Consider the following 11,861-nt stretch of genomic DNA (forward strand, 5'->3'; position numbering starts at 1 on the left):
ATTTGCATACCGCCCTTGACCCGAAGGTCCCAGGGCGGTTCACAACAAAAAGATACAAAATGAGAATACAAAATACATAATAAAACAATAACAATAACCCCGCTCCCACAAACAAATTTCAAAAGCAATAGAATGTTGATTCTCTATGAAGACATCCACGAAGAAAGCTGTCAGGAAAAGTATTGGTGTCTTCTAGTCTGAATGGTCTGGTTTGTATGTGTCTGTCCGTCGCTAACAGAGAGACATTATTCATGACGTCACAAGCAGCAGATCAGCCTTGAAAACCAGGCTCTGTTTACTGCCACGTGATGCTGCTGCTGTTGCCACTTACGGAGGGAACTGAGGTGCGATTCCTCACTTCCCAGCTTCAACATTTGCAAATCAGGGACTTTATATTTGCACGTGCCATAAATAATAATAATAATAATAATAATAATAATAATAATAATAATAATAATAATAATATATTATTATTTATACCCCTCCCATCTGGCTGGGCTTCCCCAGCAAATCTGGGCAGTTTCCAGCAAAAGATTAAGATACAGTAATGCATCAAACATAAAAGCTTCCCTAAACAGAATCTTTTGTCTGGTAAATGCTGGGCGGGCGCTGGGCTTCCAGCACCCAGGAAACTAAGAAGACGAGAAGCCAGAAGACCACCACTGCTACCGCTGTGCTGGCTTGAGTCTTCTGGCTTCTCGTCTTGTGTGGAAGGCGTGGAGGGGGGGGCAGCAACATTCTGCCAGGTCCACGTGGCCTCTGCTCACTGAGAGAGACAGGTGAGATGCGATGCATAAAGGAGTCCCTTGGCCGCCCAGCTGCTACTCATCAGCTCTGCTGAGACAGCCACATCACTTGCTCTTTTTCTCCTGTGAGGATTGTACTCTGGTTGTCCGTGTGGTTTTGGTCAGAAAGGAGCTTACCTCCTGTTGCTTGGAAACCTCAATATGTGGTTCACATGATGCACTTCAAGAAAGGAGACGTGGTCATGTCGCCCAAGCATTCATCCTGGTTGCTTCTAGTGATGTTTTAAAAACAGACTCAGCAGCTGGATCCTAGTACAGTGGTACCTCTGGTTACGAACTTAATTCATTCCGAAGGCCCATTCTTAACCTGAAACTGTTCTTAACCAGAGGTACCACTTTAGCTAATGGGGCCTGCTGCTGCCGTGCCGCCAGCACCCAATTTCTGTTCTCATCCTGAAACAAAGTTCTTAACCTGAGGTACTACTTCTGGGTTAGCAGAGTCTGTAACCCGAAGAGTTTGTAACCCGAGGTTACTGTACTTGTCTCCCATTTGCTAGGTCATTGGGCCCCCTTTTGTCTGGAGGAATCCAATGTAGGGCTAAGTTAAAGTTGCTTCTTCTCCTCACTCCTCCGGTGAAAAGTTTTGCACCAGTGGAACATTGTTGAACTACAGAATGCAGAAGTAGGTTGTGATTAATGTCGTTGCACAACAGATTTAGCCCTTGTGCCTTAGTTCTATTAGCACAACTGTTGCGCTGGATCCCTCTTGCATTGGAGCCCTTCTGCTTGTAGACACAGAGCAGAGGATCCAGCCTATAGTAACTAACAAATATCAGCCATACCTTACATTTAGCTAGCTAGCATTTTCTGTGCCTGTGTTTCTGCTTTTTAAATAACTTGATTAAGTGCACCTTTTGCCATGAAAGCAATCACACCCTCTGCCTCCTAAGTTTCAAGACACCACCAGAGTCATGATACTAAATAGTTCCATGGTACTGAAGGAGGTGGCTTATCTTCAGGCTTACAATGCCTGGTAACAGAATTAAACCCTTTAAACCCAAATGTGTGGGAGAAATATGAGAGTAAACAGGCTGTGGAACCTTTTTAGCAGCGTGAAACACATATGTGCTTTTGCAGCTTACTGGAAGCTAGTATTTAGGCAGTTCCTAAAAAAATTATTCTTGTTTGTGGTCTGCTGACCTTCCCTTCTTTGTCCCCCGTTGCTAAGAATGAACCACATATTTTAGTATGATAAACAAAAGGGTTTACTTACATTTAAGTGCAGGCAGCAAATACATCAGAGTAGTAGTATGCAGGTAAAATTACTTCTTAGTTATAAAATACAAAAGGTGTTTCCAAAATGGAGTCTGGGCTCTGAGCCCAGGCATGTGTGTCTGCTCCCATTGCTGGCTTGAAAGAAGAGAGAAAGAGCTCAGACAGGGAGGAAGTACATAAGATTATCTCCTTTGTTAGAAATTCCCACCAAAGCACTAAGGAAGTGACCTCATACAGTTCCTTCTATATTGATTCAGGAACTCTGAGCATCAGCCCCTCATCTGCCTGTCTGGCAATCATGCATTTGTGATTTTGTCTGGAAATCCCACACTTTTCAGCATGGCTAGTGTTCAAGTCCCACTGCAAGGGAAGGTCACAGCTGATTCAAGTGGGGCATAAAGGGCACTGCTGGTCAGATGGTTGGCGCTGTGGACTTTAAGCCCTGCTCTTGGCAGGAGTCAGCTCCCCTTGACAGCACCAGTTAAGACTGAAACCTAGCCCAAGTGGGGCTTGCATTTGGTACCAAGTATAAAAGGTGCCCAAGCCCCACTTGACAGACACTTGTCTTCACTTGCTTCACACAAGATATCATAAATGATTTCATGTGTATGCATGACTTGAGGGAAATGGCCTAATGGACCAAATTAATATCTCTGCCGGACCTCATTTTGCTGGGCGTTTCCCATCACTGCTCTAAGGCTTGCATGGTTAGGAGAAAGAATGAGCTCAACCTTGTTGGTCACTGGCCAGTTGTCTGCACTCATTGCTACATGTGTCAAATGTGGATACCCTCCCCCCCCCCATTTGTTCCAGCCTCATAAAGCTCTCATTTCTGCCCCTGACCATTTCCCCTCCTCCTCCTCAATGGGGGAAAGTGTCAGCAGTGCTAATCTCCTTCTGGCATCCGTTGGCTTTTGGAGTCTTCAAGCTTCACCTTTGACATATCCTTCTTTGCAAAGGGAAACAACCTCTATCTACTGACCACAGCAAGCTGTCGCTATCCGAAGCACAGCAAAGAAGTCTTTTATCAGCTGTGAATAAATAGCCCTTGCAAAACCCAGAGGCTGGAAAGGCTCGCAGATTTCAGAGAGTTGCACAATACCCAGGCTTCACTTCCATTGAACTGACTTGCCTTGCCCTCCACTACCCCTTTGTCTTTGCACTGTTTGACCTGAGCACGCGCGCACACACACACACACAGAGAGAGAGAGAGAGAGAGAGAGAGAGAGAGAGAGAGAGAGAGAGAGATATTCTGTCTCCCCTGTGCTGTGGTTATACTAATAATTAATAATAATAACCTGGATGAAACAAAATAAAAAAATACCTTCCAGTAGCACCTTAAAGACCAACTAAGTTAGTTCTTGGTATGAGCTTTCGTGTGCACGCACACTTCTTCAGATACCAATAACCTGGATGTTTTGTTTCCTTGCTGTTCTTTTAAGCCTGCCATCAATAGAAATTCACATAGCAGCATTGATCAGTTTCAAGTGGAGCAACTGCAGGCTCTGGCTGGTCACTCCACTTGGGTTTGGGAGCAGAGAAACTCAAAGCTTCTGCATTCAAGCTTAATCAGGACCTTATCAAAGCTGATAATCAGAGACCCTCAAACAAGGTAAGGACATTCTATTAAATGCATTGTATTTCACTACCAAAATAAAAAGCGGTCCAAGCAACCAAGTGAGAAGTTTGTGCTCTTGGATCAGTCCCATAAGAGACAACACCAAGACTAAAATATTACGAAGGCACCATTTCTTCCCCAAATTAGCCTCACCATTGGGCACCAGTCAAGAATACTACTAATGAGCTTTAGCCTTGAACAATTTCCCTCAGCATGGATCACAGCTCCTTGCCTCCTTAACATGGAGGGTGAGAGAACAAATGGGTATCTCCAAGAACAGGTACCATGGCCTGGGTACCATGGGGCCAGGACAAGAGACGCAGAAGGGCACAATTCCAGCAGCTGTATCCTTTCGCCAGTTTGGTCAGGGAAAGTCAATGGCTGAAGCTGTCCATTACCACCAGCCTCTTGCCTAGAGGGGATGGACCTACTACCCCCACCCACAGGAGGCTTTGTGTACAAACAAACAAACACATACACAACAGTTGGAGAGTGAAGGAGTTAGTTGGGGGAGGGGAGCACAATTTGTTTTTTCAGTGAAAGCAATTGTTTGTGAAAAACTAACCTGTAGAGAAACTTACTTGAAATGCAAATTGTATGAAAAATCCACTTTTAAAATAACATCGACTGCAAGAACCTCTTAAGGGATGTTCTGCGTGTGCTCGTGATGGTGCCTGCTTTCCTACATGTGTGTGTGATTTATTATTTATTGATCAGGTTTTATAGCTACAGAGCTCCACAATATACTCTTGTGGATGTTTCCATCTCTTCCTGAGGAAGAATCGGCTCAGCTTCAGCTACGGGGAAGCCCACCTCACCAACATTTCACAATTCTTGTTAAGCGTATCAGCAAACATTTAGATAGGGGATGATGATGATCTCATACCTGTCCTATACCTTACGGAAGGGTGGGTTACAATAATGTAATAAAGCAATATTAAATAATTACAATAATGTAAAAATGCAATATTAAAATGTTGAAACAATTCATAATCAAAATACGTTGGGTTCTAAAATATCTCTCTCAGATGTCAAAGGGCAGAGAAGTGTGTCTTCAGCAAATGACAAAAACTATACAGTGGAAGTGCAAGGTGTACATCTGTGAGGAGGTAATTCCATAGCAAATGCCCTCTCCTGAGCCCCCCCCCCCAAAGCCACCAAGGGAGATGGAATTACCATAAGGCCCCCTCTGCTGATTTTTACACCTGAGGTGGTGTATAGAAAAGGAGCTGATCTATATTTGTGGTTTTATGCGCTTAGGACTTTAAACACTAATGTGCGCAATTTGAATTGGCCCCCAAATTAAACAGGTTCTAAAAGGAATCCCAGCCAGTAGCCTGGATCCTGCATTGTTAGACCAGCTGGCATTTCTGAGTTGTTCAAGGGCTGTTCAGAGTTGAGTGTATTGCAATAATCCAATCTGAAAGTTACCAGATCATAGAGCACAGTGACCCAGTCATTTTCATTCAAAAGGTGCCACGAGTTCTCCACCTAAAATGTTGGTTCCAGGAGTGACCCAAACAACAGACCTGCTTCTTCTAGGGCAGTACAACCTCACGCAGAACAGGCATCTCCACACCTCTTGGACCCAAGAACTTAGGAAGCATAACATCTTCATCTTATCAGGCTTCAGCTTCAGTTTATTGGCCCATTCTAGCCCATCACTGCTTCCAAGCACGGGTCTATCACCTGAGCCACCTCTCCTCACTCAGGTGGAACAGAGAGAGAGAGAGAGTCTGGGTGTCATCTCTGGTGCCTCATTCCAAATTTCCTGATGACAATAGATGTTTAACCAGCATGAGGGACAAGATGGAATCCTGTTGGACACAACAGGATGACTCCCATGGTGCTGAGCAATTGCCCCCTATTCACTACTTTCTGGAAACACCCCCCGAAAGAACAGAAATATAACCACTGCCCCCAAACCCCCACCTCCTGGAGCCACTCTAGAAGGATAATGTGGTAAATGACATCAAAAGCTGCTGAGAGGTCAAGGAGAACAAGCAGACATACACACACCTGACACAGATCATCAGCCAGGAGGACCAAGGCAATTTCAAAATGAAACTGAAATGAGTCCAGATACTTAGTTTCCTCCGATCTTAACTGCAGGTGGGTCACCCCACACTCTTGAGCACCTTGCCCCCAAAGGGGATATTCACCACCAGGAGATCATTGTCAAATGCTCTGAACCCACCCTTACGGAAGGGTGGGTTACAATAATGTAAAAATGCAATATTAAAATGTCGAAACAATTCATAATCAAAATACGTTGCTGTCAGGGGTTCAGAAGGAGAGACACAGGAGGGGGAGCAAATGGAGAGTGAGGAGGAGGAGTACGAGGGGGGCGCAGGCAGTGACAGTGGCCAGAGTTATTCCACAAGCCTCTCTAGCGAATCGGAGGACTCACAGAAGGGAGCGCCGGTGGCCAGAGCGAGGGGGGCTCCAGGGGGGAAGCCCCAGGAGGAAGGGGCCAGCGGGGAGTCCCTGAGCAGCAGTTGGAGATCAGGACCAGCGTCTCCACCAGAGCGCAGTGGGGAGGGGGAGTCCCAGGAGTCGGGACCAGTGTCCTCACCACCAGAGGGAGGAGAGGAGTCAGGTTTGGCAACGCCCACATCAGGAAGCGGGGAAACGGTCAGAAGGAAAGTCACCGGCTGGGCGCGCGCGCCAAGTTCAAATGTACAGGAGCGCGGCACAGCGGGGAGCCCGGGAAGGGAGCCAGGTCCTAAAGCCCGCCGGAGGGAGGGACAAGACTCAGGGGGCTCAGCGTCAGAGGAGTCCAGGAAGGAGGAAACCCCAGAGGGCAGAAGGACCCAGCGAAGGAAAGAACAGCGTAAGAGGTGGAGCCGGGCTAGAATCTTAAACTGGTGTGGGTGGAGCAGTGAGTCAGAGGGGACTTAGCCGGTCTAGCGTCAAGACGTGGGTCTGCGCGCCCAGAGCTTTGAAATGGAAACTAAACTTCAATAAAGACTTTTGTACATTATATCCACCGGGCGTTGGTCCTCTGTGAGCTGGGATCTAGAGGCAGACCTGACAGTTGCGTTCTAAAATATCTCTCTCAGATGTCAAAGGGCAGAGAAGTGTGTCTTCAGCAAATGACAAAAACTATACAATGGAAGTGCAAGGTGTACATCTGTGAGGAGGTTCTCTCTCTCTCTCTCTCTCTCTCTCTCTCTCTCTCTCTCTCTCGGAAGAGGGAGCTGCCCAATTGTTTATTTATACATGTTAATTAATTTTACAATATGCAGCTCTAAATTTGCCGACATTCAGAAGACAAATATTTAAAAATACTTAAAAGCCAGGAGAGAATGCAATAAAGGTACACACAAAAATGTAGAAGTACAGTGGTACCTCGGGTTACATATGCTTCAGGTTACAGACTCCGCTAACCCAGAAATATTGCTTCAGGTTAAGAACTTTGCTTCAGGATGAGAACAGAAATTGTGCTCCGGCGACGCAGCAGCAGCAGGAGGCCCCATTAGCTAAAGTGGTGCTTCAGGTTAAGAACAGTTTCAGGTTAAGTACAGACCTCCGGAACGAATTAAGTACTTATCCTGAGGTACCACTGTAATACCAAATTGTTCTGCTTAGTTTAATGCAGGATCACATCTTAATGTGAAATATGCAGTCTGACAGAAGCACAGGGCAGAACAAGTGGGGGAATCTGCCCCAGGATAAAAATAAATTTATCTCAGCCCATGTGCTCCATGGAGTTTTGAAAATTTAGCCACATACTAACAGCTAATACTCACTCTTTCTTTTCTTTCTTTCTTTCTTTCTTTCTTTCTTTCTTTCTTTCTTTCTTTCTTTCTTTCTTCCATTCCTTCTTCTCACCTATCCCTGATGGAAGTGTTTCCCCATTTATTTATTTATTCATAATCATACATAAATAATCATAAAAATGTGCACCCCACCACCGAGACCATTCCATTATAACTCTCCAACCTCCCAAAATTTTGACATCTCTTGTGCTGGTTTAACCCCTTTCCGTTTTAACCGTACAAATTCTACGAACACCCTCCATATTTCTTCAAAACCATTTCTCCTACATATTCCCCTTCTTACCTTAATGGCACATGTTAATTTATCATTAATCGCTATATCCCAAACAAACCTCTTTGTACCATTCTTCCATTTTACATTCTGCTTGCCCCTTCCACTTCCTAGCTATTATAATTCGTGCAGCTGTCAATAATAACAATGAGGTTCTGTTAAGAAGGGGAGGCATCACTAGCTCCTTCAAGGTGGATGGTACCTCCCCGCCCCATTTTGGGGAGCTCTGGTGAACTAAGGATACAGAGGGCAGGTGGTTGGCTGCACTCCTACAAGGAGTGAGTCTTCATCCTCAGGCTGCAATAACTGAAACTGATCCTGTACAGATGGAACAGGCAATGCTCTGGATGTCTCTGTAGGACTTACTTTAACTGTGGCATCCATTTCTCCCCGAATCTCAACAACCTTTTCCCTAAAGCAGGCATGTCCAAAGTCTGTTTTGGGGGCCTAATCCGGCCCGCCAGTCAGTTTAATCCAGCCCCTGTGGCAGTTTATTTCCTGGGGTAAAATCCTAAAAAAACCTCAACAATTTCAATCCTAAGAAAAAGGTCAACAACCTTGGCTGGCCCTTTGGTCGGCCCTCACGGCCCTTCACTTCATCAAATCTGGCCCTCTTTGAAGAAAGTTTGGAAACCAGTGCCCTAAAGTGCTTTGCAAAATTGTCATAGCAAGCTTCAGTAGGGGGCCAGAGCAATTATTTCCCTATCAGATGGCAAAATCCTATTCTTCACTTGAAACAGCTCTGCCAGATACAATGGTGGTGAAAAAGTAAGCTTTCAATAGTTATGAGCTATAATGTGCTCTCATCCATGTTCGGTCAGCTTCAGATGGGCATTTATGTGGGACATTGCGGTCAAACTAAACCAATGCATACCCTTGCTAGTTAGTAAGTCTAAGGGCAAACAACCAGAGCAGCTTGATAGGCAGGCTCACACCATAGGAATGTAACTGATGGAGAGAGAGCTCTGTGTGATGTCATTTCCCCTGTTTCTAGTAATGGGAAGAAACAGGAGATATAAACCCTTTTCCTGTTGTTTTCTCTCTGTGTGTCTTCTTTTCACCATGATTCTGATGCTGATTGGACATGTTCCTAGGATCCAGGCACAAAGACGGACTTTAGAAACTAACCTCTGTATTTTTGTAATTAAGGATGCTGTACCTGCATATTTTTTACTGCTGCCTTTGCTGTGAACCAATGCAAGAACATTAAGTAAGAAAACACTATTTTTAAGACTTACTTCATAAGTTGTTGCCTGATTCTCTGTTATGCAAGGTAAAAAAAAAAAAAGGAAAGCTAGCTTATTTCATAACCTGCAATTGCTCAGAATAAAAGGAGGCTTTATGGCTTATTTTCCTAAGATTTCATGCTGTCAAGGATGGGATTTTAAAAACTCTGTTTAAACCCACACACCTGGGAGACACACCTGGAGGGATAAATTGTAATTAATATAGCCACTCCAACCTAACAAAAAACCCACCCCACAACTTACACCACCTATTTTGCAGCCATTGGCCCTCCTGTTTCATCAGATACAGGTCACTCCAATGTGCTCTGCATGCTCCACTGCAACAGAGATGGCACTCAGGAGCAACTGAATCAATGGTCCTATGCATCTCACCATTCCATAGTGAGACAATAGTCTCAACAGAAATGCCAGCCACGTCAACTGGAAAATCCCCCAAAGAAATCAGGAATCCATCAGATGCCATAAGTCTCTGTGGTACAGTGCATGGAGAGCGGTCCCCTTGAGACATTCAATCCAAATGTCACCTGGGAGTGATCCATCCATGACAACAGACAATAGTAGCCATTCAATATTTGGATTTTGCAAATGGTTTTGAGGAAGCCTCTCACCAACTGCTCCTAAGAGAAACCACAAGATTCTCTTATGGACCAGTAACTGCTTAAATTGTACAATGTAGCAGCAAAAATTAAACCAACTGTTTTCCTAACAGAAGGGAGTGTGGTATTCAACTCATGCATACACGACATGGAATTCAAAACTGATGGCAAAGAACACCAACTTGGCCACTGTGGAAAGGACATTGCAAGACAATAGTCAATGCAAATAAGTGCAAAATGATGCAGGCAAAATAAACAAGCCCATACTTCACATTATGCTGATGGGGTCTGGACTGCCTATGCAGGAAATCGGTCTTGTGCTTCTGAAGGGAGGATCACTGAAAACAATGCAATACAGCACAGAAATTTGAGGCTTTCTTAGAGGACACAAGGCCAGCCCAACCAAGAGGCAAACTGAGGCAACTGTGATTGCCTCAGGCAGCTGGATCCACTGGGGCAGCAGATCCCAAATGACCATCCTTTTTACCCCTTTGTCCCAATGTAGATTTACCCTCACCCCTTCTTCTCTGGCAGGGAGGAGGCACCATTTTGGGGTCCATCTCAGGTCTCTTTGGCCATCCCTGGGATAACAGGTCTAGCAGCCACTGGCCATGACCCTTAACTGACTTGGAGCCCCCCATCCACACCAATTGCTCTTATTGTCCAACTGAAAACCTTGTGCTCTCAAAATTTCCTGGTTGCCCCATTGTTGTGCTCATAACATAAATGTGTTCCACATGTGGAATGTCCCCTTTTTGCTGTTGCAAAAGGGAAAGTGCTATGGATGCCACATGGCAGCACCACACACCCCACATATACTGGTGCCAATGCAGCAGAGACTGGCCCAGTAAGGAGAATGGGGGCACTGACCCACCAGCCTCAATTTGCCCTCAGCCAGCCCCCTTCCACCTTCCTGCCTTCTTACAATCAGCCCAGGGGGTGGTCCTAGCTGGCAGCGTCCTTCTCCTTCTCAGTCTGAGTCTTACCCGTGCAATGGATTGGGTTGGCCCCCTCCTCTAAATGCACCCGCTCTGTGTGAGATTAGCAGCCAAACTTAACAAATGCACATGCTTGCTAGTTAGCATGAGAAGGGGCCAGGTCCACAGAGCAGTTTTCCTGATAGGCACCCAGACCATAGAAATGCAATTGGTAGAAAGGGCTCTGTGTGATGTCATTTCTCCTCTCCTGGAGAGGAAGAAGCATATAGCAGTTCCTGTTCCTCTCTCTCCCTCCCTTTGATCAGCACTGGATGCAGACATTCCTCTGCTTGCTCCAGCTTCAAGGCATCTGGCTGAAGCTGGTTATACTTTAAATATAAGTGTTTTGCCTGCACAGTTTTTAATGCTATTGTTGCTGTAAACCAAAGTAAGTAAATCTTATTTTTAAACTTACTTCACAAGTTATTGCCTGATTCTTTGTTAAGCGGGATAAGAATGGGGAAGCCAGCTTACTTCATAGATGGACTTACTCAAAACAAGGTTTTACAGCCTGATTCCTGTGCTTTAAATTTTGCTGCCAAGGAAGGGAATTTTGAAACTCTGTTCAACCCACACATGTGGACACCTGGAGGAATGAATTGCAATTAATATATTCTCTCCTACCCATTAAAGCCCATCCCACATGTTCCTCCACCCCAACTGAAGCACCCTTGCAAAGAGAACTACACTTCCCAGGATTCCCTGGGGGAAAGTCATGCGTTTCAAAGTTGGCTGAAAACTCTTTAAACATGAAAGGTGGATCTGCCCAAGGAAGAGGCAACAAAGGCTCATTCCTCTAACCTGGCGCCAGTCTTCATACTGTTACGAGTTTGGAGGGGAGGAAGTGCACTGTGAAGGTCCTTCCAACTCTAGGTAAGCCCCTGGAAGCCCTGATATCTCGCACCGCTTGGTTTAGAGACAGGTTGGTGGACTCAGGAAGCAAATCAGACCCGCGAGGAAGCTTCGATGACTTTTTTCCAGTGCTCTTTCTAGTGATAGAAAGGGGCAGAGACCAACCACAAGCTGCCCGCGTGAGATGGAGAAGTGGATGTCTGGACACTTGTGAGCCGGTTGCAGCCCCAAAACTACCCCATGGGGTTGTTGTGAAAATAAAGCGGGGGAGGGGCGGTAGGTACCCCCGCACTCTTTGGAAGGAGATGCGAGAGAGAGGAGGGACACCAGCCTGAAGAGAAGGGGGAGGGCCCTGTGGCTCACACGGGCGTAGCCAGGGGAGTGCAGGGGGGCAACTGCCCCCCCCAATCAAGTAATAAATAAAAATATTTATCTAACTGACCAATTGCGTCTCAGATAACTCGGTTTCCCCCCCCCCCCTTAACATAAAGCCTGCC

At 45.6% G+C, this 11,861-nt stretch overlaps 1 long non-coding RNA gene across 1 annotated transcript; it reads left to right on the top strand.

Moving 5' to 3' along the window:
• Nucleotides 1-3,477: 3,477 nt before the first annotated feature.
• On the top strand, nt 3,478-8,929 carry LOC310830950. The gene is made up of 2 exons (XR_014557710.1): nt 3,478-3,633; nt 8,794-8,929. It is a non-coding gene; the product is annotated as an uncharacterized lncRNA (long non-coding RNA).
• The last annotated feature ends 2,932 nt before the right edge of the window (nt 8,930-11,861 follow it).

Source organism: Podarcis gaigeae (assembly GCF_964106915.1).
Source record: "Podarcis gaigeae genome assembly, chromosome: 14".
NCBI lineage: Eukaryota > Metazoa > Chordata > Lepidosauria > Squamata > Lacertidae > Podarcis > Podarcis gaigeae.